The sequence below is a fragment of the Crocuta crocuta genome, unplaced genomic scaffold (genome assembly GCF_008692635.1).
Source record: "Crocuta crocuta isolate KB4526 unplaced genomic scaffold, BGI_CrCroc_1.0 scaffold167, whole genome shotgun sequence".
NCBI classification, from domain to species: Eukaryota; Metazoa; Chordata; class Mammalia; order Carnivora; family Hyaenidae; genus Crocuta; species Crocuta crocuta.
In genome coordinates this window covers 8156833-8180824 of record NW_027532406.1, presented here as the reverse complement: position 1 = coordinate 8180824, position 23992 = coordinate 8156833, and the positions used below count along the sequence as shown (strand labels likewise).

General features: G+C 35.5%; 1 protein-coding gene across 1 annotated transcript in view; it reads right to left on the bottom strand.

Annotated features, from left to right (window-relative positions):
- The window catches only part of CTNNA3 (catenin alpha 3), a 1601461-nt gene that overhangs the window by 1255188 nt on the left and 322281 nt on the right, over positions 1-23992 (bottom strand). The gene's annotated exons all lie outside the window — the stretch shown is intronic.

The following is a 23992-nucleotide window of genomic DNA, read 5'->3' as shown; positions in this document are numbered from 1 at the left end:
AAATAATTTAATCCTAGATCTTTTTTTCTTTGACATTTATTTAAAAAATAGTTACTGAGCACTTAGTATATGCTAGCCCTTGTGCTAGATGTCAAGTGTACAGAGGTGAACAGTCCTACAAGGATCTTGTTCTCCTAAAGCCTATGTTCAAGTTTGAGGGGGTGGGGGACAATCAACAAACAATAAACAAGGTAAACAAGTGCACAAGACAATTTCAGGCAATGATAAATGCTATGAAGAAAACACAAAAGTGAAATGTCATAGAGACTGCTTTAGCTTGAGTGGTCAGAGAAGATATTTCTGAAAATGACATTTGAAGTAAATATAAATGAAAAGCATTCCAAACAGTGGGAAGACAGGAAAGAGAAAAGTCTGATAAAAGTGATAACCGATCAACACCAGCTCAAAATGCCACGAAAAAAAAAAACCTGGCAAAAAACATATTAGCCAAGTGATAAAGGTTAACATCATCAGTAATATCACATGAGTATCATGTACCCCTTGGCATACTGTGACAAGAACAGCACTTCACCTCATTGGTATTCACTCCCAAAGTGCACAGCTCCAGCCTAATGATGAGAAAAACAATAAGTAAAACTAGATTGGGGAATATCCTATATGGTACCTGGCCAATATTCCTCAAGACTGTTAAGGTGATGAAAAAGGAAGAGACTGATACACTGTCACAGACCAAAGGATACAGGGGAGACATTCATGACAACTAAATGCAATGTGGTACTCTGGATTGGATCCTGGAAGAGAAAGAAGACATTCATGGAAAATTTTGTAAAGTTCAAATAAAGCCTGTTGTTTAGTTAACAGTAACGCATCAATGTTTGTTCACAAGTGGCAAATGTAAGATATTAACATAGGAAACCAGGAAAAAGGTCGATGAGATTTCTCTGTACTATCTTTACAACTTTCCTGGAAATCTAAAATTATTAATATAAATTAAAAGTTCGTTTCAGTACTCCAATGTTTATAGCAGCATTATCAACAATAGCCAAACTACGGACAGAGCCCAAATGTTCATGACTGACAAATGGATAAAGAAGGTGTGTGTGTTTCTGTGTGTGTGTGTGTGGGTACTACTCAGCCATCAAAAAGAATGAAATCTTGCCATTTGCAGTGACATGGATGGAGCTAGAGTGTATTATGCTAAGCAAAATAAATCATTCAGAGAAAGACAAATACCTTATGATTTCACTAATATGTGGAATTTAAGAAATGAAACAGAAGAACATAGGGGAAGGTGAGGGGGAAAAGAGAAGAGAGGAAAACAAACCACAAGAGACTCTTAACTATATAGAAAAACTGAGGGTTGATGGAGGGAGATGAGTGGGAGATGGGCTAGATTGGCGATGGGTATTAAGGAGGATACTTGGAATGAGCACTGGGTGTTGTATATAAGTGATGAATCAGTGAATTCTACTCCTGAAATCATATTGTACTGTATGTTAACTAACTAAAATTTATATTAAAAAAATAACGCTTATAATAATGACCAGCACCTAGTAAGTCTCAATATATGTTGGTCACTCTTACCATTATAGGTAGGGGACAAGAAGTTATTGGGGATAAATGACAGGATTATGATTTTTTTTTTTAAATTTTATTTCTGAGAGAGAGAGAGAGAGACAGTGTGGGCAGGGGAGGGTCAGACAGAGAGGGAGATAGAGAATCCAAAACAGGCTCCAGGTTCTGAGCTAGTTGTCAACACTGAGCCCAATGCTGGGCTCAAACCCACAAACCGTGAGACCATGACCTAAGCCGCAGTTGGACGCTTAACCGACTGAGCCACCCAGGCGCCCCAACAGGATTGGGATTTAAACACAAGGTCTATGTTCTGAACTAGGGAGCTTATGACTCTTAACTTGGGACTAGTGGGTGCCCCTGCCTTCCTCTCCTCTTCCTGTGCCTGCTTTTCTATCAGCCTTAACTGACCTTAATATGAAAGTTAAGTGTATGTATGTTGTACTCATCAAATAATATTTTGTTTGCTCTATCACTCATTATTAAAGTGAGTGCATGCTAAAAAAAAATGTTCATTTTAAAGAAAACTAATTCAAGGGTACCTGGGTTGCTCAGCCAGTTAAGTCTCCAACTTCCACTCAGGTCATGATCTCATGGTTCATGAGTTCAAACCCCACCTCAGGCTCTGTGCTGATGGCTTAGAGCCTGGAGCCTGCTTTAGATTCTGTGTCTCCCTGTCTCTGCCCTTCCTCTGCTTGTTCTCTCTCTCTCTCTGTTTCTCAAAGAATAAATAAACATTAAAAAAAATTAAAGAAAATTCAAGAGAACTTAACAATAGCTTATGCATGACACAGACAATATTTTATATAATCTTTACAAAACCTCATGTTAAATATTATCTCCCATTTTAAAGGTAAGAAGACTGAGGTTTAGAAAGGCTAAGTTCCTGAGCTAAGTTATGGAGCTAGAATGTGGCATTTCTTGTATTATAACCCAAGTCAGTGTGACTGCCAAGCCATGATCCTAACAACTATGTCATACTCCTTCCTACACAGGAAGGATTTCCTTTATTTGCTATTATACAAGGACAGGGACTTGTACTCATATAATTGCACAGTTTGTAAAGTAGTTCTACATAGTATCTTATTGATCATCACAACACCCTTTGAGGCAGTAAGACTGGTATTATTAACCCCATTTTAACTAAATAGGTATTTAGTGTAAGAAGATAAGAGGCTAGCAAAATAACTGAGATCCAAACCTAAGTCTTCGGATTGCAAATCCCATGTTTTTTTCACAGCACTCTGCTACCTCAGGATAATGCTGCTTGAGGTTAATAAATGGCTGTGCTACTGTATTTTTAGTTCCTTCTTTTCTGAAAATAAAGGCTGTCTGTGACTTCATGTAGGCTTTAGAGGAGATTAACTTCTTTACAAGATGGTAGGGAGGACAGTTAGAAGTAGCTGTCAACTCACTGTTCATACTCACTAATTACCCAAGACAAGACACTTTGTAGTTTTCTCGCCTTGCTATGATTTCCCCCTCGTATTTCTGGTCTAGGTTCTAGTTCCAGCTCTGTCATTAGCACTGTGATCTGGGTAAGTCTTCTACTCTTTCAGCGTCTGTTTTTCCATCTGTAAAAATGGAATAATGATAATTCTGCCAACCCCCTTATGGGATTGAGTAAATAACACATCAGAAATGGAATGTAGTTTTTTTAAAAAAAGAGAGAAATGGAATGTAGTTGAATAGGAGTAGAGAATTATGAAATGAGTACAGAATTATTCTTCTGAAAACATTTCTAAAATAATCTTCCTAAAACTTATCAAACCCAGGGTACTGTTTTTGTCCTGTGATGCTGTGAATGATTTTCATATTTCCCACAATTTTATAGCACTACCTACATTTATTTCAGTGTGACCTGGAGGATAAATAATTTACTGTTTAGATAGAATGCTCACTCTTAAGAGGTATAACAGTAAAAAGTACAAATATTCAGAAGGAGCTGAAGAAAATCCTCTGCATATTAGAGTATAATTAAAACTAATTAAATAATTCCCTCTGAAGTGACCTATGCATTAAACTGCCCTATTCAGAATGGCAAGATCAATGTATAGGTAGTTTCTGAAACGTGAACATACATTACTACAAATAAAGATAAAGTTTAAAGTTTTATTTCTTTTACTCTGATAATGGCTATGTAAAGCTCACTGTTAACTGTTGTAACTTTAATGCTACAGGAACTTTGGACTTTAAAATTTTTTAATATATTTTGGATTTTGAGCCTATGCTTTGTTAACTCTGCCCAAAGCAATTAATTCTAAATCCTTTATGAGAACTGATATACCAAATATCAAGCTGATAAATCTGTGAGAAAGGACAGGTTCAGTGAACATAACAAAAATAACAAATTATGGGAATAAATGGAGGTAAGAAAGGCACATTGCAGAGTTTAAGTAAAGGAAACTGAGAAGGCAAGATCATTTTTCTTAAAGGACGTCCCAAAGGGTAAATTTACTATAGTCAACAGGCACACAGATAAAGGGGGGACTAATGAATGCTGTCCTTCTAAACCAAAGGCTGTGGTAGTGATTGTGGTTGTTTTGTGTTAACTGATGAAATCATGGGTTCAAAGGTTCATAAGCTGTTCATTTATCTTAAAATTTTAAATCAGGTCAGAATAGGAATTAAATGGTAGGGTCAGTTAGGGATTTCTCTGGGCAGAGAAATATAAAGAATTCAGCTCCCTGGGAATTGATACTTTTTTAATATCTTTTAAAAAATGCTCCAGAAGAAAAAGCTCACATGAGATTTCCAAGTTTAGGAGACATTAAATGCTTCCAGCTGATGCAGAAACACACAGATGGGATTAAAAAAGACCTTACAAGTCTGTGCAAGTGGGTAGAGAAGCAACATATGAGTTTTAACCCTGGCAAGAGAACAAAATATATTTAGGGATTTTAAAGATCACAAAGTATAAAAATGGAGAACTCTAAGCTATCAGTTAATTAATTCAACCATTCATTCAATAAATATTGTTGAGCCCTTCTATATATCAGACAGTGCACTGTTAAGAATGCAAAGATAAAGAACTTATAGATCAGAAGGGGAGAAAAATTTATATGAGAGCTATAGAGTTATTCATATCATAGAGAAAAGTCCCTTGGCTTGAGGGTAGTGAAGAAAATTTATCAGAGGTAACTCTTAAAGAGTGAGTAGAAGTTATCCTTGTGCATAACAGAATAACAAGCAAAGAAAACAGCATGTGCAAAGGCCTGACACATGAGAGACCAAGGAGCATGTAGGCCACTGCAGCACTGCAGGTGGTTTGACAAGTACAGGAAACCTAAGGGACAATCGTGATGANTCTGAGAGAGAGAGAGAGAGATAGTGTGAGCAGGGGAGAGTCAGAGAGAGAAAGGGAGACACAGAATCTGAAACAGGCTCCAGGCTCTGAGCTAGCTGTCAGTACAGAGCCTGACGCGGTGCTCGAACCCATGAACCATGAGATCATGACCTGAGCCAAAGCCAGACGCTTAACTGACTGAGCCACCCAGTCAGTTATAATATACACCCTCAGATGTATATTTTCAAAGATTACTCTAGCAGTGACCTTTTAGATGATTAGAGGAAATGGAATTGCTGCCAGGACTCTAAGAAATAATCCAGGCAAGAGACAATGAGTGCCTGAACACTGAATACTATTGCTAGGCTGTAGTATGATCGATCCAAGAATATTTAGAAGGTAAAAATTGTAGGACTTTGTGATGTTTTTACAGGAAAGGGGAGAGGAGATATTTAGAAGTGTCTGGAAAATTTTTCAGCAGTCATATACATAGTGTGATGCATTCACCAAGATGGGGGAACACAGAATGAATAATATGTTTGGAAAATAGAGGTAAAGTACATTTCATCATCTGCCAAATGTGAGATGCCAGCATAATATCTAAATGAAAATATACTATACATGGATCTAGAATTCAGAGAGTCTGGACTAGAAACAGAGATCTAAATCACTAGATCATAGTTGGGAGAAAAAGCCATGGGTGTGAAGGTTATAGGGTCTTTGCCCAGGATTAATGTTACAGTAAGAACCTGGGAGTGATCATAAATTGTTTCCTGAGGAAGTAAACCTGGTAAGTATATGTGCTAGCCCAAAAGGCCAAATATATGTTACAAATCATCAAGAAAGTTATCAGAAAAATATAGAGAGAGAGAGATAGAGAGAGAAGAGGAACAAGAAGAAGAAGAAGAAGAAGAAGAAGAGAGAAAAAGGAAAGAAGAAAGAAAAGGAAAGGAAGGGAGGGAGGAGAGAGGAGGAAAGGAAAACAAGCAAAAACAACAACAATAACACATAAACACCATAAAGCTTAAAATCTGAATTACTGTGGATAACTATAGTCACCATACTTTAAGAAAAAAATAGTTTTTTAAGTAATTTGAAAAGACAGAATGACTCCTGCATTAAGGTGTTAAAAATATGGGATCTGTTCACTTTGAAAAAATAACATTTATATTGGAAGACACATGATTTTTAAAAGCCTAGAAATTATGAATCATTTTGACAAGTTGTTAATGGACTTCTTTACTAAATCTAGAAACAATATATGGAGGAAGTAGCTTTTTAGATTTGAGTGAAAAAAAATTAAAAATATTATCTGTTCATATTGCTGTCTCCCTCACTTCACTATAAGTCCCTTGAATGCAAGCATTATAGGTTACTTATTTTGTATTCTCATTATCTATTAGTTTATGGCACATATTATGAGCTTAAAACAGTTTTTGAAGAAACAAATGGACAAACCAGTAAGAAATAAGTAATAGGAAGTTAAGGCCAGAAGGGGTAAGAAACTGTGTATATAATTACTCCAAGAAATCAATTTTTTGGAAAATATATATAATCTAGAGAGTTTAAACAAACTAGTGCATGATAATGTCACAGGAAGCTAAAGAGTAAAATTAAAATACTTTAATTAAACTGTAGTGAAGCCATTGGTACAACTATTTTGAAAAGCTTTACCTATAAAACTGAGCATATATATATACTTCATGATCCAGCTATTCCACTCCTAAGAGATGATACACACATATGGAAATATGTTCATATGTTCTTTAAAAGACATGTGCAAAAGTGTTCACAGATGCACTCTTCAAAGTAGCTCCAAACTGGCAACAACTCAAGTAATGGGAATGAACAAAATGCCAGTATATGGAACAATATGAAATATGGAACAAAAATCATGAGATACAAAAGAGTATATATTATATGATTCCATCTATATAAAATTCAAACTCAGGCTAAACTAATCTATTGTCTTAGAAATCAGAAATCTTAATCTAGAAAGGTAATTAGAAATTGGAAAGGGAATTAGGGATTCTTTTGGATTCTGGTAGTTTTCTCTTTCTTGTTCTGGGTGCTGGTTATATGGGTATGTTTAGCTTTGAAAAATTCATTGAACTATATGCTTACAACACCCATATTTCTGTATGTATGTCATACTTCAATTAAAACATTTATATGAAAGCAAGCAAAACAAAAATATTAGTAAAGCCAAGCAAACATTCAGTTTTTGAGTTCTCTTGGCAAAGGACACTGGTATGAATAAGCTACGGTCTTGCCCTGGTATTGCATTTCCCATGATATTTGGGGAAGGATGAAAACACTGGATATGCAGTTCATTTGCAAATATTTTCTACCCACTTTGAGGGCTTTTACTTAAAAAGAAAGAATTCTAAATGTTTAAAAAATAAGAAAAGAAAGTTTCCATAGCCTGGCAATTGGAAGGGCAAAGTTAAAGGATTTTCATAGCAATTGATTCCATGCACCTTTGAACCCTCATTTCAGAAGATCAGAGAAAACTTCTTTAACTAAGCTACATCCCTGCCCAACTGGAATAGTCAGCAGGTATTCTGCTCAACAAAGCAGAACTATATGCAAATTATTAAGTTTCTTTTCCAGGTGTTTAAATGAAGTTTCTGAAGCTGACAAAACCACTCCGGTAGGAGAAGGAAGGCTTATGAAGAACATTTTTTGTTTTCTTAAGACTAAGATGTACAGCAGAAAAGCCCATGGATACTTTGCTATTTGGATTCCATTCTTGGTTGGCTTCTATCCCTAGTCTTCCCTCTGCCAAGATGCTGCCTGCAAACTGCTTCACTGGTCACTAGGCAGCTTCATGTTCTATCAGAAAACAAAATAGTGCCAACACCTGCTAATTTAAATGTTTTTCTCCAACATAAATTAGAAAGTGGAATATTTAGCCTTAACTGAACTGAGGGATACAAAATAGAAAAAAAAAAGTGTAGACTACAGACATAGTAAGAAAGTTTTGAGAGAAAAATGGATTGAAAAAAATGCAAGATTTTGCAATCAAAACATTATTAAGCAACAGAAAGAGACCACTATTGCTTTCTAATCTTATTTCTCATTTTCCATTTCATAATCATAAGACAAATAAAAGAAAGAAGAAAATAAAAGAATTCTTCAAATTCAAATAGAAAACTGAGAAACCATGTGATAGTAGTATTAGGATATCCACCAAGGTAAGCATTCTGGGCCATTAATGCATACCTTGGGTAGACAAAATATATAAGAGTGAATATTAATAACTCCAAAGATACTTCCTTCTAGGAAAACATTATTAATTAATCTAATGCAGGGTAAAGTATCTACCAAGAAAATTTATATATAAATATCAGAAATGCACTATGTTCATTTTCTATATGAAACAAGTATACTATATATTACATCTACTACTTGCCTAAAATTTATATCCCCAAAATACAGCTTTTTTCTGAAGTCATCTACCATATGATTAAAGTAAAAGGAGTAAACAGGAAAGCAGAAAAATAATGAGCTACTTATTTTGTGCATATATTTCATCACTAATCTAACAAGATTCAAACATCTATAAGTCAGAAAACTTTTACTCTAAAATACAGATTTATTAACATCTATGAGAGTTAAGTTGGATTTTAACACCTAGTCAAAGGTAAAAAAAATATCATTTTCCTTAAAATTTCTTCCTATTTAAGTTTCTATGACTGCCTTGTGAGAAATAGACCATCATTTTCCATACATTCTGGTGCATCTCAGAAAGCGAATATGGTAACTTAGTTCAAATGGAATCCAAGGCCAGGGTGTTGATCCAAATTTCTAATTAGTAATCCCTTATATCCATGTAGTGGTTTATCCTATTTAACATGTCTCCAGTTATCCTTTCATAAAGAATTCCATAAGGAGAAAAGTGGTATTATCCCTAAATGTTAAAAGAGGAAAAGGACATTGGTCCAAAGGCACACAAGATTATAAAAAGTGGTGGTGATGGTTGTTTTTAAGAAAGCTATCATTTACTGGGGCACCTGGGAAGCCCAGCTGGTTGTGTCCAACTCTTGATTTCGACTCAGGTCATGATCTCATTGTTCATGGGTTCGAGCTCCACATTGGGCTGTGCACTAACAGCACTGAGTCTGCTTGGGATTTCTCTCTCCCTCTCTATGCTCCTCCCTGGCCGGCTCTCTCTCTCTCTCTCAAAAAATAAGTAAATAGACATTAAGCTTTTTTAAAAGAAAGCTATCATTTACTAAACAGCTATAATGCTTCCTACACTCAAACACTCTCTAGTCATTTTTTCATTTAATAGCCCAGCTATGAATAGGATCCAGGAATGGCTCCTGTATTAACACTCTTTCTACCCAACACTATTTTTATTTACTGTTAGTAGTTTCATCATTTGTTCCCACTGTCTGTCGAAGGACTTTCCTACAACTGTACAGTTCTGTGGTGGCCCAACAGAGAATACTTATTTCAGGCATATCTTCCTGATGAATAATGATCATATGTAATACAACTCAGTTTAGAAATACATTCCTTAATTCAGTTTCAGTACAAGACTTATTTAAAGAAACTGAAGCCAAAACTATAACAATAGAAATTAAAGTGTGATCCATAGATCATTATATTGCTCAAAAATATAAGTCAGAGATAATGGAGAAATACTCAAACTATCATCTTAGCTCTTTCAATCTACCTTTGATAAAGGAAACATTCTAAATATAACGCCTTAGTAATGATAGCTTAATGGTTGCTTTTCCCAGAGGGAGATAAAACTGTTTGGCTTTTTAGTTAAATCAACAAGCTTGAAAACACCATGCTTTAAGGTGTGACTTTAAAGCTAAGGCTAGAGATAAGGCTATAAACTCAGATGTCTCTAAGATTATAAGCTCAGATGTTTATTCTAAGCAGGAAGCATGAATAGGCCAAATGTAAGTCCATAAACAGTGGTGAGGCACTCATATCCCTTATAATATCTGCCCCATTTGAAAACATTCAAATCCAAATTGGCCAAACAAAAAGAGTCCCTGACCTCTGCTCTAAAATACCAGCACAGATGTCTGTGTCAGCCTTATGAGTGCAGTCTCCATGTTTTATTTTCATACCATATGTGTATATGACCTTGGAGAAGACTGGAATGAGATAATGCATGTCCCTAGGCCTGAGGAGCCTGAAATAAGCAGAGTGAGGCAGATGCTGACCAATTCCAAGGCAGGAAGTCTCTCTCATTCTAATAGAATGAGCTTTGGGGTTAAAATTCCAACACCAAAAAACACCCCAAAGAAGGAGGCTTTTAGTAGAATAATTAACCTTACTTCAGCTACAAAATAGGAATAATAATTCCTACTTAAACGGTATTATGAGGTTAAATTATTTAATGTCAAACATTTTTCCAGCATTTTCTTACTGACCTCTATACAGCAAACTGTATGTTCCCTCCTTAAAATGTTTCTCCTCTTTCTTAGATGACAGTGAATACTAAATTTAAGTTGACATTACTTGATAGTATTTATCTCTCTTCTAATCTCCAGGTTCATAATTCAAGTTGAATCTCAAACATGTCCAAAATTGAACCTATTGTCTTTCTTATACTTCCCCCCACAAATATGTTTCTCCACCAACATTCTCAGACTCACTGGCCCCAATATCCAAATAACCAGAAATGTGAGGAATATCCTTGACTCTTCCATTCCCTTATTCTCAGTATTAGGGAAGTTTTGTTATTCTATCCATTAAATATTTCTCCAATAGGTACCTTTTTTTTCCTCAGTACTAGACTAATCTAAAGGAGAAATGATTAGGGATAAAACTAAGGAAGTGTTTGTGAGTACAAAGAGAAAAACACAAATGAGAGACACAACTTTTTGACTAATACAATCTTTTCCCTATAATATCATCAGAGAAGTCCCTCCCAAACTCAAATATGATCAGTCCTCAATTTAAATGTTTCAAGTGACTGTTAATCCACACATAATAAAACTCATATGTTTTATTACAGACAAGCATGTCTGACTCCAGTTTCTTTCTCTGGTCTCATTTCCTACCACTTCTCTCATAGGCACCCTTTTCTATAGTCATGCTCTCATACATGAGGTTCTGCAAGCGCCTTAAGCTATATGCCAGTCTCCCCTCACATCTCCAGGTAAATGTCTATTTTTCTCTCAAGACATCTTGGATTCTCATGTTCTATCACCCACAGAGGTACTTACGTGCTCCAACCATGCTTACATGGCACTATTCTAACATGTATTGAACAATTACCATTTGCTATAGTTATTCATTGACAAATCTGTTTCTCACCAACTTATGATTTCCTATTGGAGTCAAAACTATGTCTTAATTCTTTCACCCACTGGGCACAAAGTGACCAATGAATTAAGGACATCTCTTACAACTTTAAAGATACCAAAAACTTTGAGGGTTACTGCCGTAAAATAATTTACTTTTCCATCAGATAATAATTCTACTTTTGGAAAAGGAAATCATAACTACAAAGAGCTAAGATATGTTCAGCCAAGAATGAAAATATTCTTCTTTAACTGTGTTCCCAATTAGGCTAACTAGATTTACCTGTGAACTATTCTTCAAAGTGTTCTGGCCTAGTCCTCTACTAAAATGCCAGTGATACCAGGTTTTACCACTTATATTCAGTTCTTATTGCTACATATGTCAGGCTGTTTTGGAAAATATCTGATTTCTAAACATATTCCACAGCAGGAAGCAAGACCATAAACAGAATGCAGATAAAGATGTCCTGTATTGTATATGTTTTGCAGAAGGTTAAATTAGTGTTCCTATGTTAACCAATAATCAGATCCATCTGACTAAGGAAAAAATAACTTAGGTTAATAATCTTGTTAAATTTTTAGTATTCTGAGATAGTGATTATTTATACAGTGAAATTGGACTAAGAACCATGAAGAAATACAAATACAATGTAAAAATAAGCACCTACTCTGAACCTCTGCCCTCTGGAGATTGTTAAATAATAATATGTTACATAAAATGGGCTAAAACTAGTAGAATAGATTGGGATACTATAGGGATTGTAAGGAAAGGCATGGGTAGGTTAAGAAATGCTTCATAGACAGGCAAATGAGCATCTTGAAAATGCATCAGGTGTAAGAGAACCAAAAAATATGACATTAAAGTCACTTGGCATCTCAAAACCTTAGTTCCTTATGGTTAGAGTCTCTCTATCCACTACTCCCAGTCTTCATCAGTTTAGTAAACATCAATTCTTCCATTTGTCCAGGCCAAAAACCTTGTCATCATCCTCTACTTCCCTTTCTTCTTCTCTATCTCACATCTAGTCTGTGAGTAAATCCTATCACTTTTTAACAGAATTTGACCTCTTATTACCTCTAGAAAGTGATCAGTCATTGTTTTGCTGAAACCATCCAGCATCTCTCTCTGACCTCATCCCTACAACTCTCCTTGCTCACTGTGATCCAGCCACATGGACCTCCTCACTGTTTCCCTTAAAAGACTGGCATGTCTCTGTCTTAGGCCAACCTGTTGCTAGCACACTCTTCTATATCCATCTCTGGGTCGCTCTCTCACTTCCTTTGAGTTTTTACTCAAAAATAAAATTCTGAGTGAGATCTCCTCTTGTCTCCCTATCTTAAAGTTCAACCAACAATTTCACTCTCAATATGCCATATCCTCTCTCCCTGCTATATCTTCTTCTATTTATCATTAATATACTTTATACCATAGTTATTTATCATGTTTGCTTTCTGTCTTCTCCAATAGAGTATAAGCCCCTTGAAGTTATATGAAAGATATTTGATAATTTTACTTAATTAATGATCATTAACTCAAATTAAAAATTTGCAATTAACAATTTGAACATTTTACTGATCACACATATAAAAAATTATCCTCTTACACAAGGGGATAAAATACCAGGAAACTGTCTAGTTATACCTGAGAAAATAGATAAAGGGCACAGAAACAGATAGCATGAAACTTCCTATTCCCTTTTATCTATCATTCCAGAAACAGATTTTAGAACAGTTTCACCTATATATCATGTGATTAACTAGTGAGTTTTACTTGGATAATATTGCATGCTTACCAGAATGCATATAGAAAGCTTCTGAACTCAAAACTAATGGCCACAGTTGAAAGGTCAACTGCCTATTAGAAAGTAACTTGTATTTAAAATCCAGATCCCTAGTTAACAAAGATTTTGCCTTACTCATGCCATATGCTGAACATGGATCATCTACATGCAGAGTATTCACTGTGTAGCTTTTGCCAATTTAAATACTCATGTCTCTAGGAATGGCTACAATCCACCCTACTACATAAAATAAATTAGTATTCTTGCACTCTAGAGAAAAGTATGTGTTTAGCACCAAATGGAATCAGCAGATGACTAAATACTCTTTTTTTCTGCCTTGTTTCTGTCATAAATACAACAGATGCAAGATGCTGGAATGTGAACAACCCCCAGAAGGTTGGTGTTTTCCTCTAATGCACAAATAAACCATTCAGAAATGCATCCCATATAGTATACCAGAGTCAGGAAGAACCCCTTGGTTTCTTTACTGCATACAAGATGATTTCATGACTAAATATATCACAAAGGCTTCCATAGTCCAAATGAAGCATAAGGCTACATTTGATGTTAAACATCATTAAATATCTTACAAATTTATAACAATAATCATTCGGTCCAAGATAAACATTTGCCACATAAATGATTTGCAGTTACTATAGCTCACACTAAATCTTGAGTATTACCCAAATTCATGGCACTGTTAATGGTGTGAGACATGTAGAGCAAAAAGATAAGTAATAAGTGTCGGACTGTTCTATAGTAAGTATGGGGGGAAAATTCTGTTACTAGGAAGGCCTAATTCTCAATATCACCTCTTTTACAAGCATAACACACAGAGAAAATGACAGTATACCACCCTTGGTCTCATCATCCAGCTATGTTTCTCAGGTTTTCTAGCTCCAACTACCCCAATGTGGGTTGAAATTACATTCACATTTTTATTCACTGTTGAATTTGTAAGGAATACCTACTCAGAAACATTAATTTCAGTAAAAAAGACAAAAACATTCTTCAACCCAATAAAAAGAATCTATGAAAATTCCACAGCTGAGATCATACTTAATGATGAAAGACTAAATGCTTTCCTCTATGATCAGGAACAAGACAAAAATACCTTTTTTCATTTCTATTCAATATTGTACTAGAAGTTCTAGTCAGATAATTGAAGAAAGGCAAATAAATAAAAGGCATCCACATTAGAAAGTAAGATGTAAAACTATCTCTATCTGATGATAACATGATCTAGTATACTGAAAATCCTAAAGAATTCACACACACACACATATATACACACAAAAGCTATTAGAGCTAATAAACAAGATCAGCAAGGCTGTAGAATGTACTATAAATGTACAAAATGATACACACACACACACACACACACTTGCAATGAGTCAAAATTAAGGAAACAATTCTATTTATAGCATCAAAGAATAAAATACTCAGTAATGAATTTAACAAAAGAAGTGCAAGAGTTCTACACTGAATATGATAAAACATCATTAAAAGAAATTAGAGACGACTGACATAAAAGGAAAGACTTCCCATTCCATAGACTGGAAGACTTAATATGATTATGATGGCAATATTCCTCCAAATTGAACTATAAAGTCAGTGGAATTCATATCAAAATGCCAGCCATGTTTTTCCAGAGATTGATAAGATGAACTAAAAATTCATATGAAAATTCAAGGGACCCAGCAAACCAAAACAATTAATTGGTTTGAAAGATTCACACTTTCCAGTTTCCTTTTTATTCTTTTTTTAATGGTTTTTTAAAATTTATTTCTGAGAGAGAGAGAGAGAGAGACAGCGTGAACAGGGGGCGGTCAGAGAGAGAGGGAGACACAGAATCTGAAAGAGGCTCTAGGCTCTGAGCTAGCTGTCAGCACAGAGCCGGACGCGGGGCTTGAACCCATGAACCGTGAGATCATGACCTGAGCCGAACCCGGACGCTTAACCGACTGAGCCACCCAGGTGCTCCGACACTTTCCAGTTTCAAAAAATTACCAAAAATCTACATGAAAATGTGTTACTGGCATTAGTATAGTCTTATAAATCAGGAATAAAATTTAGTCTAAATATAAACCCATACATTTATAGTTAATTCATTTTCCACAAGAGCATCAAGACAACTCTATGGAGAAAGAATAATCTGTATAATAAATAGTGCTGGAGCAATTAGATATTTATATGCAAAAGAAGGAAGCTGGACTTCTACCTCATACTATACACAAAAATTAACTCAAAATGCATTATACACCTTAATGTAAGAGCTAAAATTATAAAACTCTTAAAAGAAAACATATAAGTAAATAATAATGACCTTGGGTTAGGCAGTGGTTTCTTAGACATGACAAAAAAAGTACAAATGATAAGAGCAAAAATATATGTTTAGATTTCATCAAAACTAAAACTTTTTTTCACCAAAGGATACTATCAAGAAAGTGAAAGCAAAACACAGAATGGTAGAAACATTTTGCAAATCATATATGTGATCAGGGTTTTGCATTTATAATATATAAAGAACTATAAAAAACAATAGTAAAAAGATAATCCATTTAAAAAGTGGTCAAAGGGAGACTCCTGGGTTGATCAGTTGGTTGGGCATCTGACTTTGGGTCGTGATCTCTGAGCTGACAGCTCAGAGCCTGGACCCTACTTCAGATTCTGTGTGTGTGTGTCTCTCTCTCTGCCCCTTCCCTGCTCAAACTCTCTCTCTCTCTCTCTCTCAAAAATAAACATTAAAAAAAATTTTTTAAGTGGGCAAAGAATCTGAATAGACGTTTCTCTAAAGACAAACTTATGGCCAACAAGCATATGAAAAATGTTTACCATCATTAGCCATTAGGGAAATGCAAAAGAACCATAATGAGATACCACATTATCTACTAGGATGCTTATGATAAAAAAACAGACAGTAACAAGTGTTGACAAGGATGTGGAGAAAGCAGAACTTTCACATATTTCTAATAGGATTGTAAAATGGCACAGCCACTTTGGGCAACAGCCTGGCAGTTACTCAAAATGTTAGTCATAGAATTACCATATGACCAAGCAGTCTCTTTACTCAGTACATACTCAAAAAAATAAGAGCACTGGGCCAGATGGCTTCCCTGGGGAATTCTACCAGACATTTAAAACAGAATTAATACCTATTCTTCTCAAGGTATTCCAAAAAATAGAAATCGAAGGAAAACTTCCAGACTCAATTTATGAAGCCAGCATCACTTTGATTCCCAAGCAAGACAGAGATCCAGCAAAAAAAGAAAACTACAGGCCAATATTCTTGATGAATACGGATACAAAAATCCTCAACAAGATACTTGAAATACGGATACAAAAATCCTCAACAAGATACTTGAAAATCGAATCCAACAGCACATAAAAAGAATTATCCACCATGATCAAGTGGGATTCATTCCTGGGTTACAGGGCTGGTTCAACATTCGCAAATCAATCAATGTGATACATCACAATAACAAAACAAAAGATAAAAACCATATAATCTGTTGATAGATGCAGAAAAAGCATTTGACAATATACAGCATCGCTTCTTAATAAAGACTCTAGAGAAAGTCGGGATAGAAGGAATTTACTTAAACATCATAAGAGCCATCTATGAGAAGCCCTCAGCTAACATCATCCTCAATGGGGAAAAACTGAGAGCTTTCCTCCTGAGATCAGGAACACAACAGGGATGTCCACTCTCACCACTGTTGTTTAACATAGTGCTGGAAGTGCTAGCATCAGCAATCAGACAACAAAAGGAAATCAAAGGCATCAGAATTGGCAAAGAAGTCAAACTCTCACTTTTTGCAGATGACATGATACTCTACATAGACACCCTGACAGACTCCTCTAGAAGCCCACTAGAGCTGATGCAAGAATTCTGCAAAGTTGCAGGATACAAAATCAACGTGCAGAAATCGGTTGCATTTTTATACACCAACAATGAAGCAACAGAAAGAGAAATCAAGAAACTGATCCCATTCACAATTGCACAAAAAACCATAAAATACCTAGGAATAAACCTAACCAAAGATACAAGAGATCGGTATGATGACAAGGTCTGAAGGAAATTGAAGAAGACACAAAGAAATGGAAAAACATTCCATGCTCATGGGTCGGAAGAATAAATATAGTTAAAATGTCATTACTGCCCAAAGCAACCAACACATTCAATGCAATCCCAATCAAAATTGCAGCAGTATACTTCTAAAAACTAGAACAAACTGTCCTAAAATTTGTATGGAACCACTAAAGACTCTGAATAGCCAAAATAATATTGATGAAGAAAACCAAAACAGGAGGCATCACCATCCCAGACTTTAGCCTCTACTACAAAGCTGTCATCATCAAGACAGTATGGTATTGGCACAAAAATAGACATATAGACCAATGGAATAGAAGAGAGAACTCAGATTTGGACCCAAAAGTGTACAGCCAACTAGTCTTTGACAAAGCAGGAAAGAATATCCAATGGAAAAAAGACAGCCTCTTTAAAAGATGGTGCTGGGAGAACTGGACAACAACATGCAGAAGAATGAAACTAGATCATTTTCTCACACTATACACAGAAATAAACTCAAAATGGATAAAGGACCTGAATGGGAGACAAGAAACTATCAAAACCCTAGAAGAGAAATCAGGAAACAACCTCCCTGACCTCCACCACAGCAATTTCTTACTTGACACATCCCCAAAGGCAAGGGAATCAAGAGCAAAAATGAATTACTGGGACCTAGATCAAGATAAAAAGCTTCTGCATGGCAAAGGAAACAATCCATAAAACTAATAGGCAACCAATGGAATGGGAAAAGATAGCTGCAAATGACATATCAGATAAAGGGCTAGTATCCAAAATCTATAAGGAACTCACCAAACTCCACACCCGAAAAACAAACAACCCAGTGAAGAAATGGGCAGAAGACATGAACGGACACTTCTCCAGAGAGGACATCCAGATGGTCAACAGACATGTGGAATGATGCTCAGCGTCCCCCCTCATCAGGGAAATACAAATCAAAACCACACTGAGATACCACCTCACACCAGTCAAGTGGCTAAAATGACCAAATCAGGAGACTCTAGATGCTGGAGAGGATGTGGAGAAATTGGAACCCTCCTACACTGTTGGTGGGAATGTAAACTGGTGCAACCCCTGTGAAAAACAGTGTAGAGTTTTCTGAAAAAATTAACAACAGAACTCCCCTATGACCCAGCAATAGCACTGCTAGGAATTTACCAAAGGGATACAGGAGTGCTGATACATAGGGGTCATGTACCACAATGTTCATAGCAGCACTCTCCACAATAGCCAAAGCACAGAAAGAGCCTAAGTGTCCATCAACTGACAAATGGATCAAGAAGATGTGGTTTATCTCTATGATGGAATACTACATGGCAATGAGAAAGAATGCAATCTGGCCATGTGTAGCAACATGGATGGAGCTAGAGGGTGTTATGCTGAGTGAAATAAGTCAGGCAGAGAAGGACAGATACCATATGTTTGCACATATAGGTGGATTAGGAGTAAGTTAACAGATGACCATGGGGAGAAGAAGGGGAAAAATAGTTGGGGAGAGGGAGGGAGGCAAATCATGAGAGACTCTTGAATGCTGAGAATAAACTGAGGGCTAATGGGGGTGGGGGAGAGGGGAAGGGGGGTGATGGGCATGGGGGAGGGCACTTGTTGGGATGAGCACTGGGTGTTATATGGAAACCAACTTGACAATAAACTGTTTAAGAAAAATAAAAGTCTTCCCCTCCGGCGCGGGGTTGGCCCAGTGGGTGGAGCATGTGACTCTTGATCTCAGTCGTGAGCTCGACTTCCATGTTGGATGTGGGGATTACTTAAACAAATAGTCTTGAAAAAAAAATAAAGTTAGATTTACTGATCATTGCACAACTCTGTACTCTTTAAATGGTAGTTGTAATGGTATGTGAATTACATTTAATACAGTGGTTAAAAATAAAGATGAAGATACAAATGTCAGTATGTCATCAGAAAGAGAAATGAATGGGTCAGCTTGTCATAATCCATGAGTCTCAGACTTAAGTATGCTAATACTTTGGATACTCGGGACCAGTGTGGAGAAAAAGGAAGCAAAGATCAATGGAGACTTGGTTTGGAAAACTACTGGCTTAAAACATCTAAATAGGCCAGATCATACTTGTCTACAAAAATTCATTTCAGTATAAGTTACAAATAGAGTGTCTTCTAAAACATACAATCAGATGACCAGGTCCCAACAGTAAGGAATACCAGATTTGGGGACTGGCAATTGGGGGAGTGGCTGGCAGTGTTCATTTAAACATAAATGGAGTGAGGTTCAGTGTCAGAAAATCAATCCATTTCCTACAAGATCCTCACCAATGGTCTCTATTTTTGAGGAACAGAATCAATCGTCAAGGGAAAAGGATGGTATTTAACATGTGGGAAATTAGAAGCTCACCTGCTGTCTGGGGTTTGAAGAAAGCAGCATTTCTATATCAGATAAAAAAGACACCAAAAAATATGTGGAGAGGACGTGGAGAAACAAGGGGTTAGTCCATAGTCTGAAGAATAGGATTCAGAGGAGGGATAAGAATGACAATTAATATGCTTCCTCCCCCTTTCTCACTCTCACTCTTATTCTGCCTCTCTTATGATTTAGTAAAGTCTTGGGAAAGGCAAACATCTACAATGGAGGCCATCGAGAAACTCAGCTCTTGGGAATAAGGAATGCAGACTCATAGGAGGTAACAGAGAATGCTAGCACCACAGGAATGTATCACTGTTCCTTGCAGTGTTTTCTCTAACAGAGCAATACCAAGGAAATCACAAATGAAAAACAATGATGGATAATGACGGTGATGGAGATGCAGACAAACCTTGATGGCAGAACAAAGCAAGAAAGAATTCTGGTTCTATACCCTAGACCAACATAAGAAGGATGGAAAGTGATGCAATATGAGGGCTACTCAAACATCCATGGTTCAGCCAGTCAGATTCAGGATCCAGCACACCAGGACTGAATCAGGGAAGACCCATATTTTCAGTTATATTCTTAAAATCTTTACAAGCTCCTGTGTTGTCCTTGTTAGGATATACCATCTTGCTACCTTTATGAAGAATACTAGAAGAAAGAACGAACGAACGAACGAATGAACGAACGAACGAAAGAAAGAAAGAGGAAGAGAGGGAGGGAGGAGGGAGAGAGGGAGGGAGGGAGAGAGGAAGGAAGGGAAAGGAAGTACAAAGTTGAGTTCATAAAGAAAATGTCCCAAAGTGGGCCTCAAAATTCAGTTTAGATTCAGTTCAAAATACATAATGACATAAATTAGCCAGAGGTACTAACGATTTACAGTATCTAAGAAAAGCCACTCAGATAAAGAAGGGACAAGAGGGAGAAATGAATAAAAACCTAACATGTATTAAACATCTATTATGCAGATGGCAGTGTTCCAAGTGTTTTCCCTTCCTTCCTGTAAAGTAAGAATCCTTATCACCATTCTTACAGAAAATAAGAACGAAAACACAGAGATTGTAACTTATCCAAGATCACAGGACTGCTTCTATAGTTGGCACTGAAACTTAGATCTTTCTGATCTAAACCCATGCTCTGAGTACAGTGCAGTGCTACATCTAACACATCTCTCAAACTCTTTTTCTAATATATCAAATGAAATGTCTAAATTTTGAAGTGTCACTTTAAAATAACAAATTTTTGTGTGGCTATTCCTATAGTATAAAATTATAGTAATTTCTAAAATCTATTATAGCTCCAAAATTTTCCCTCATTATGTCTTAACCAAATAGTATTGAGAAAGAAAATTACACAGGCTAAAATCCCAACTATACTATGTTTCTTCCATGTATTATATAAGCACATAGGCTAATACACTGTTATATAATGATGACTATGTGTCAGGACTGTTACACTCACCCTATACATATTAAACATTTTAATCCTAGTGACTCTACAGACCATATTGTTATCTCTATTTTACAGATAATGTTAAGTAACTTTCTAAAGTCAAAAAGCTAGTTAGTTGTGGAAGTGAGATTTAAATCAAAATACTCTGGCTGCAGAGCCCAAGTGCTTAACCACTGTGGCCTTCCAATGAGAATGGAAAACATCCTAGTAGAGGTTCACAGTGCTTTAGTTTTCTATACATTTTCAATTTGATCCCACTATATTATGCCCATTGCATAGGAAAATAAAGAAAAAATGGCTTGTTCAGTGTAATACAGCTATCAAGTGGCATAAAACACATCTAATTTTTTTCAGTACAGCATGAAATCCTGCTTAGTGAATTCCTAAGACTGAAAATAGGCACCAGAGAAATAATAATTTAAATATAAAATATTATATAGGCATTAGTAGATACAATGGATAAGAGAGACAAGAATAGCAGCAGGAAAATTATCTATTTTCTCCTCTGAAATTCTCATAATTTTTCAATTTCATTCTTTTCTCTTTCAATGAAATGACCTCGACTACACTAAGACAATTGAATCTTAAAAATTTCATCCACGTAAACCATTAGGAAAACCATTATTTGCCCCCACCTTTCCTGTCTTTTGGCTCTCTTTCTACTAGTTGGAGTAAATTTTTTCTGACTGCATTGATTGTTCACTGAACTGGAAAACACATTCTTGATACTACAGAAGCAACACCTTGTCATCTTGAATTTATACCACAATTAGGCTTCATTCTAAATTGTTTATCTAATCACCTCATTGTCTTACCAAATGGCTTCTTTTGATCCATTTTAACAGCTAAAGATATTAGGACATTAAATTTATTTTATTATTAAATCAACACTACATATAAATCGTAAAAAATCATGTAGCTTTATGTCCCTTTTTGGAGAAACTAATGGGACACATAAATCCCATCATTCACATATTTATTCATTATGGATGTTTATCTGGATGAAAGGTCACCCAATAAGGATGATGTTTTTTTCTCCAAAAAACTTCTTATCCCTACATTGAATTAAGTGACATAAGATAGGATACTCTAGCAATTCTCTTAGGGTTAACTATCTGGGAATTTAACATTGCTTTGAAAGTTTCCAAGTGAGACTAGTCATTTATTTCCCACCAGGAAGGAGAAAGAGAATACAATATAAAATATTCAATCTAAGCTTTACTTAGGATTGTTTAAGATGAAAATAAGGGAGGTAACAGAGCAACAGAGGGGAAAACCAGCAAAACTGCAACATTATGGACACTTAAAATACCTAGCAGTATTTTTTAATGAAATAACAATATCAACATAAATGTTTAAGAGTTTAAAAGAAGAGTTTAGTTAAATAACTTATTAAAATGGCAAAATGCAAATTCTGTTTATTATGTCTTCCTTTAAATGAAAGGAAAAACATTCTTGCTAATATTTTATGCTTATGTAAACACTATGAGTAAGACATTTCACCACTTTTCCACTATAAACATGTTTATAATTTTAGAATTCTGATAGAGGGTAATCATTTCATAACTATAAAACAATATCAAACAATAGTGATCTAAATAGTTTCTGGAATCATCATGTGATGCTTACACGGCTGAGCTTTTTAAAACCACTGTGTGAGTGATAATTGCATTGCTATAATTCTGAGCCTGTTGTTTTAAAAACAAGCAGGCTTTTGGGGAGTTAAAGACGGGGTTTGAGATTTTTTAACTCAAAAAGTAATTTAGAGAATAAAGTGTATAAAGTCTCCTAGAGTGCAATGTTAAAAGCACAAATTCCAGTTTAAACCAGAGAAGGCAAAAGCTAATGTTCTCATTACCACATTAATTTTCTCACATTAGACTTGGGCAGTGCTCTTGCTTCTAATTATGTTCTTACATGAATGCCTTATTACATAAAGTGTGAAATATTACAGGGAGATAGCTTATAACTTTGGCTTTTGTTTGTTTTATATTCCTAACCATGTTCTCCATAGTGATGTTTTATATTTGATAAGGATGCTCTAGTACACTGCCTCGAATCCACCAAACGCAAGTATGGGTCCTCTTAAACAATGGGTGGACTACTGTTTTATGCATGTTTTTCTTTTTCATAATTTTTACACTTAAGCATTCATTAAGTTCCCTATCTTTTTAAGCACTTTTTTTTTTTCTTGTCTTGTTTTGTTAGACTATTTGGATAAGGAAAACTGAATTTGTTCTTCAGTTAAGAGCAATAATAAATACATAACATAACTGAAATTTAAATTAGAATTAAAGTTGTGTGCAGATTTCCGTGAATATATCTGAAAACTTTTCTGAAAGAGATAGCTAGGAGTCTTCAGTTATGACTTTAAGGCTCTGAAAGTAATCACCATTTGACTCTACTTAAATCACAAATATTAACAAAACCAACCCAAATGCTCAAGAATTCATGAAGTCATCAATTCCTCACCATTTATTAAGGGTCTACTGTGTGCCAGACAATCCACTGGGCACCTGAGATGTGGAAATTAAGAAAGATAAACCCTTCCCTTGTTCCATCCACAGATGCAATCATCTTCAAAAATCTGAGTTTCATCATTCATTTCAATAGTGATTATTTCTGAATATATTTTTCATAATATCCAAATTTTCTTACAGTAACCATATATAGTTTTCCAAAAGTGAATATCTAGCAATATTTTATGACACTCTGTTGAGCCTGTAATATTTTTTTAAACTTCAGTGATACCCAGTTCCATGAAAATCAAAACCCTAGCTGCTGCATGGATCTTAAAACTCAGTCATTTTTTCAGTAAAGAAATATGTAAGAATTCATTGCATTCAATATGTAACTTACATATACTCTGTTGTAGGCCAAATATTGTTTTTGTATTAGAAATGTTCAAATATTCTCTAACAATATTCTTTTAAAATACTTATAAATATTCCCATTTCTTTTTAGTTTTTAGCCACTTAATACTATTATAACCCAAGTCCCCATTCTATAGAACCTAAATATACCAGGGTAAAACCTACTACATTCAGTCTTTTAGTGTGTCTCTTGGTTGTCTCCCCATGTTTTCATCCATAAATATTAATGACAGATCTTTACAACACCTTTCTTATCAGCCTTGGGACTCTGATAATAAATTCAAAACCTCAAATCTCAACCTGACTCTGAAATTGTATTATA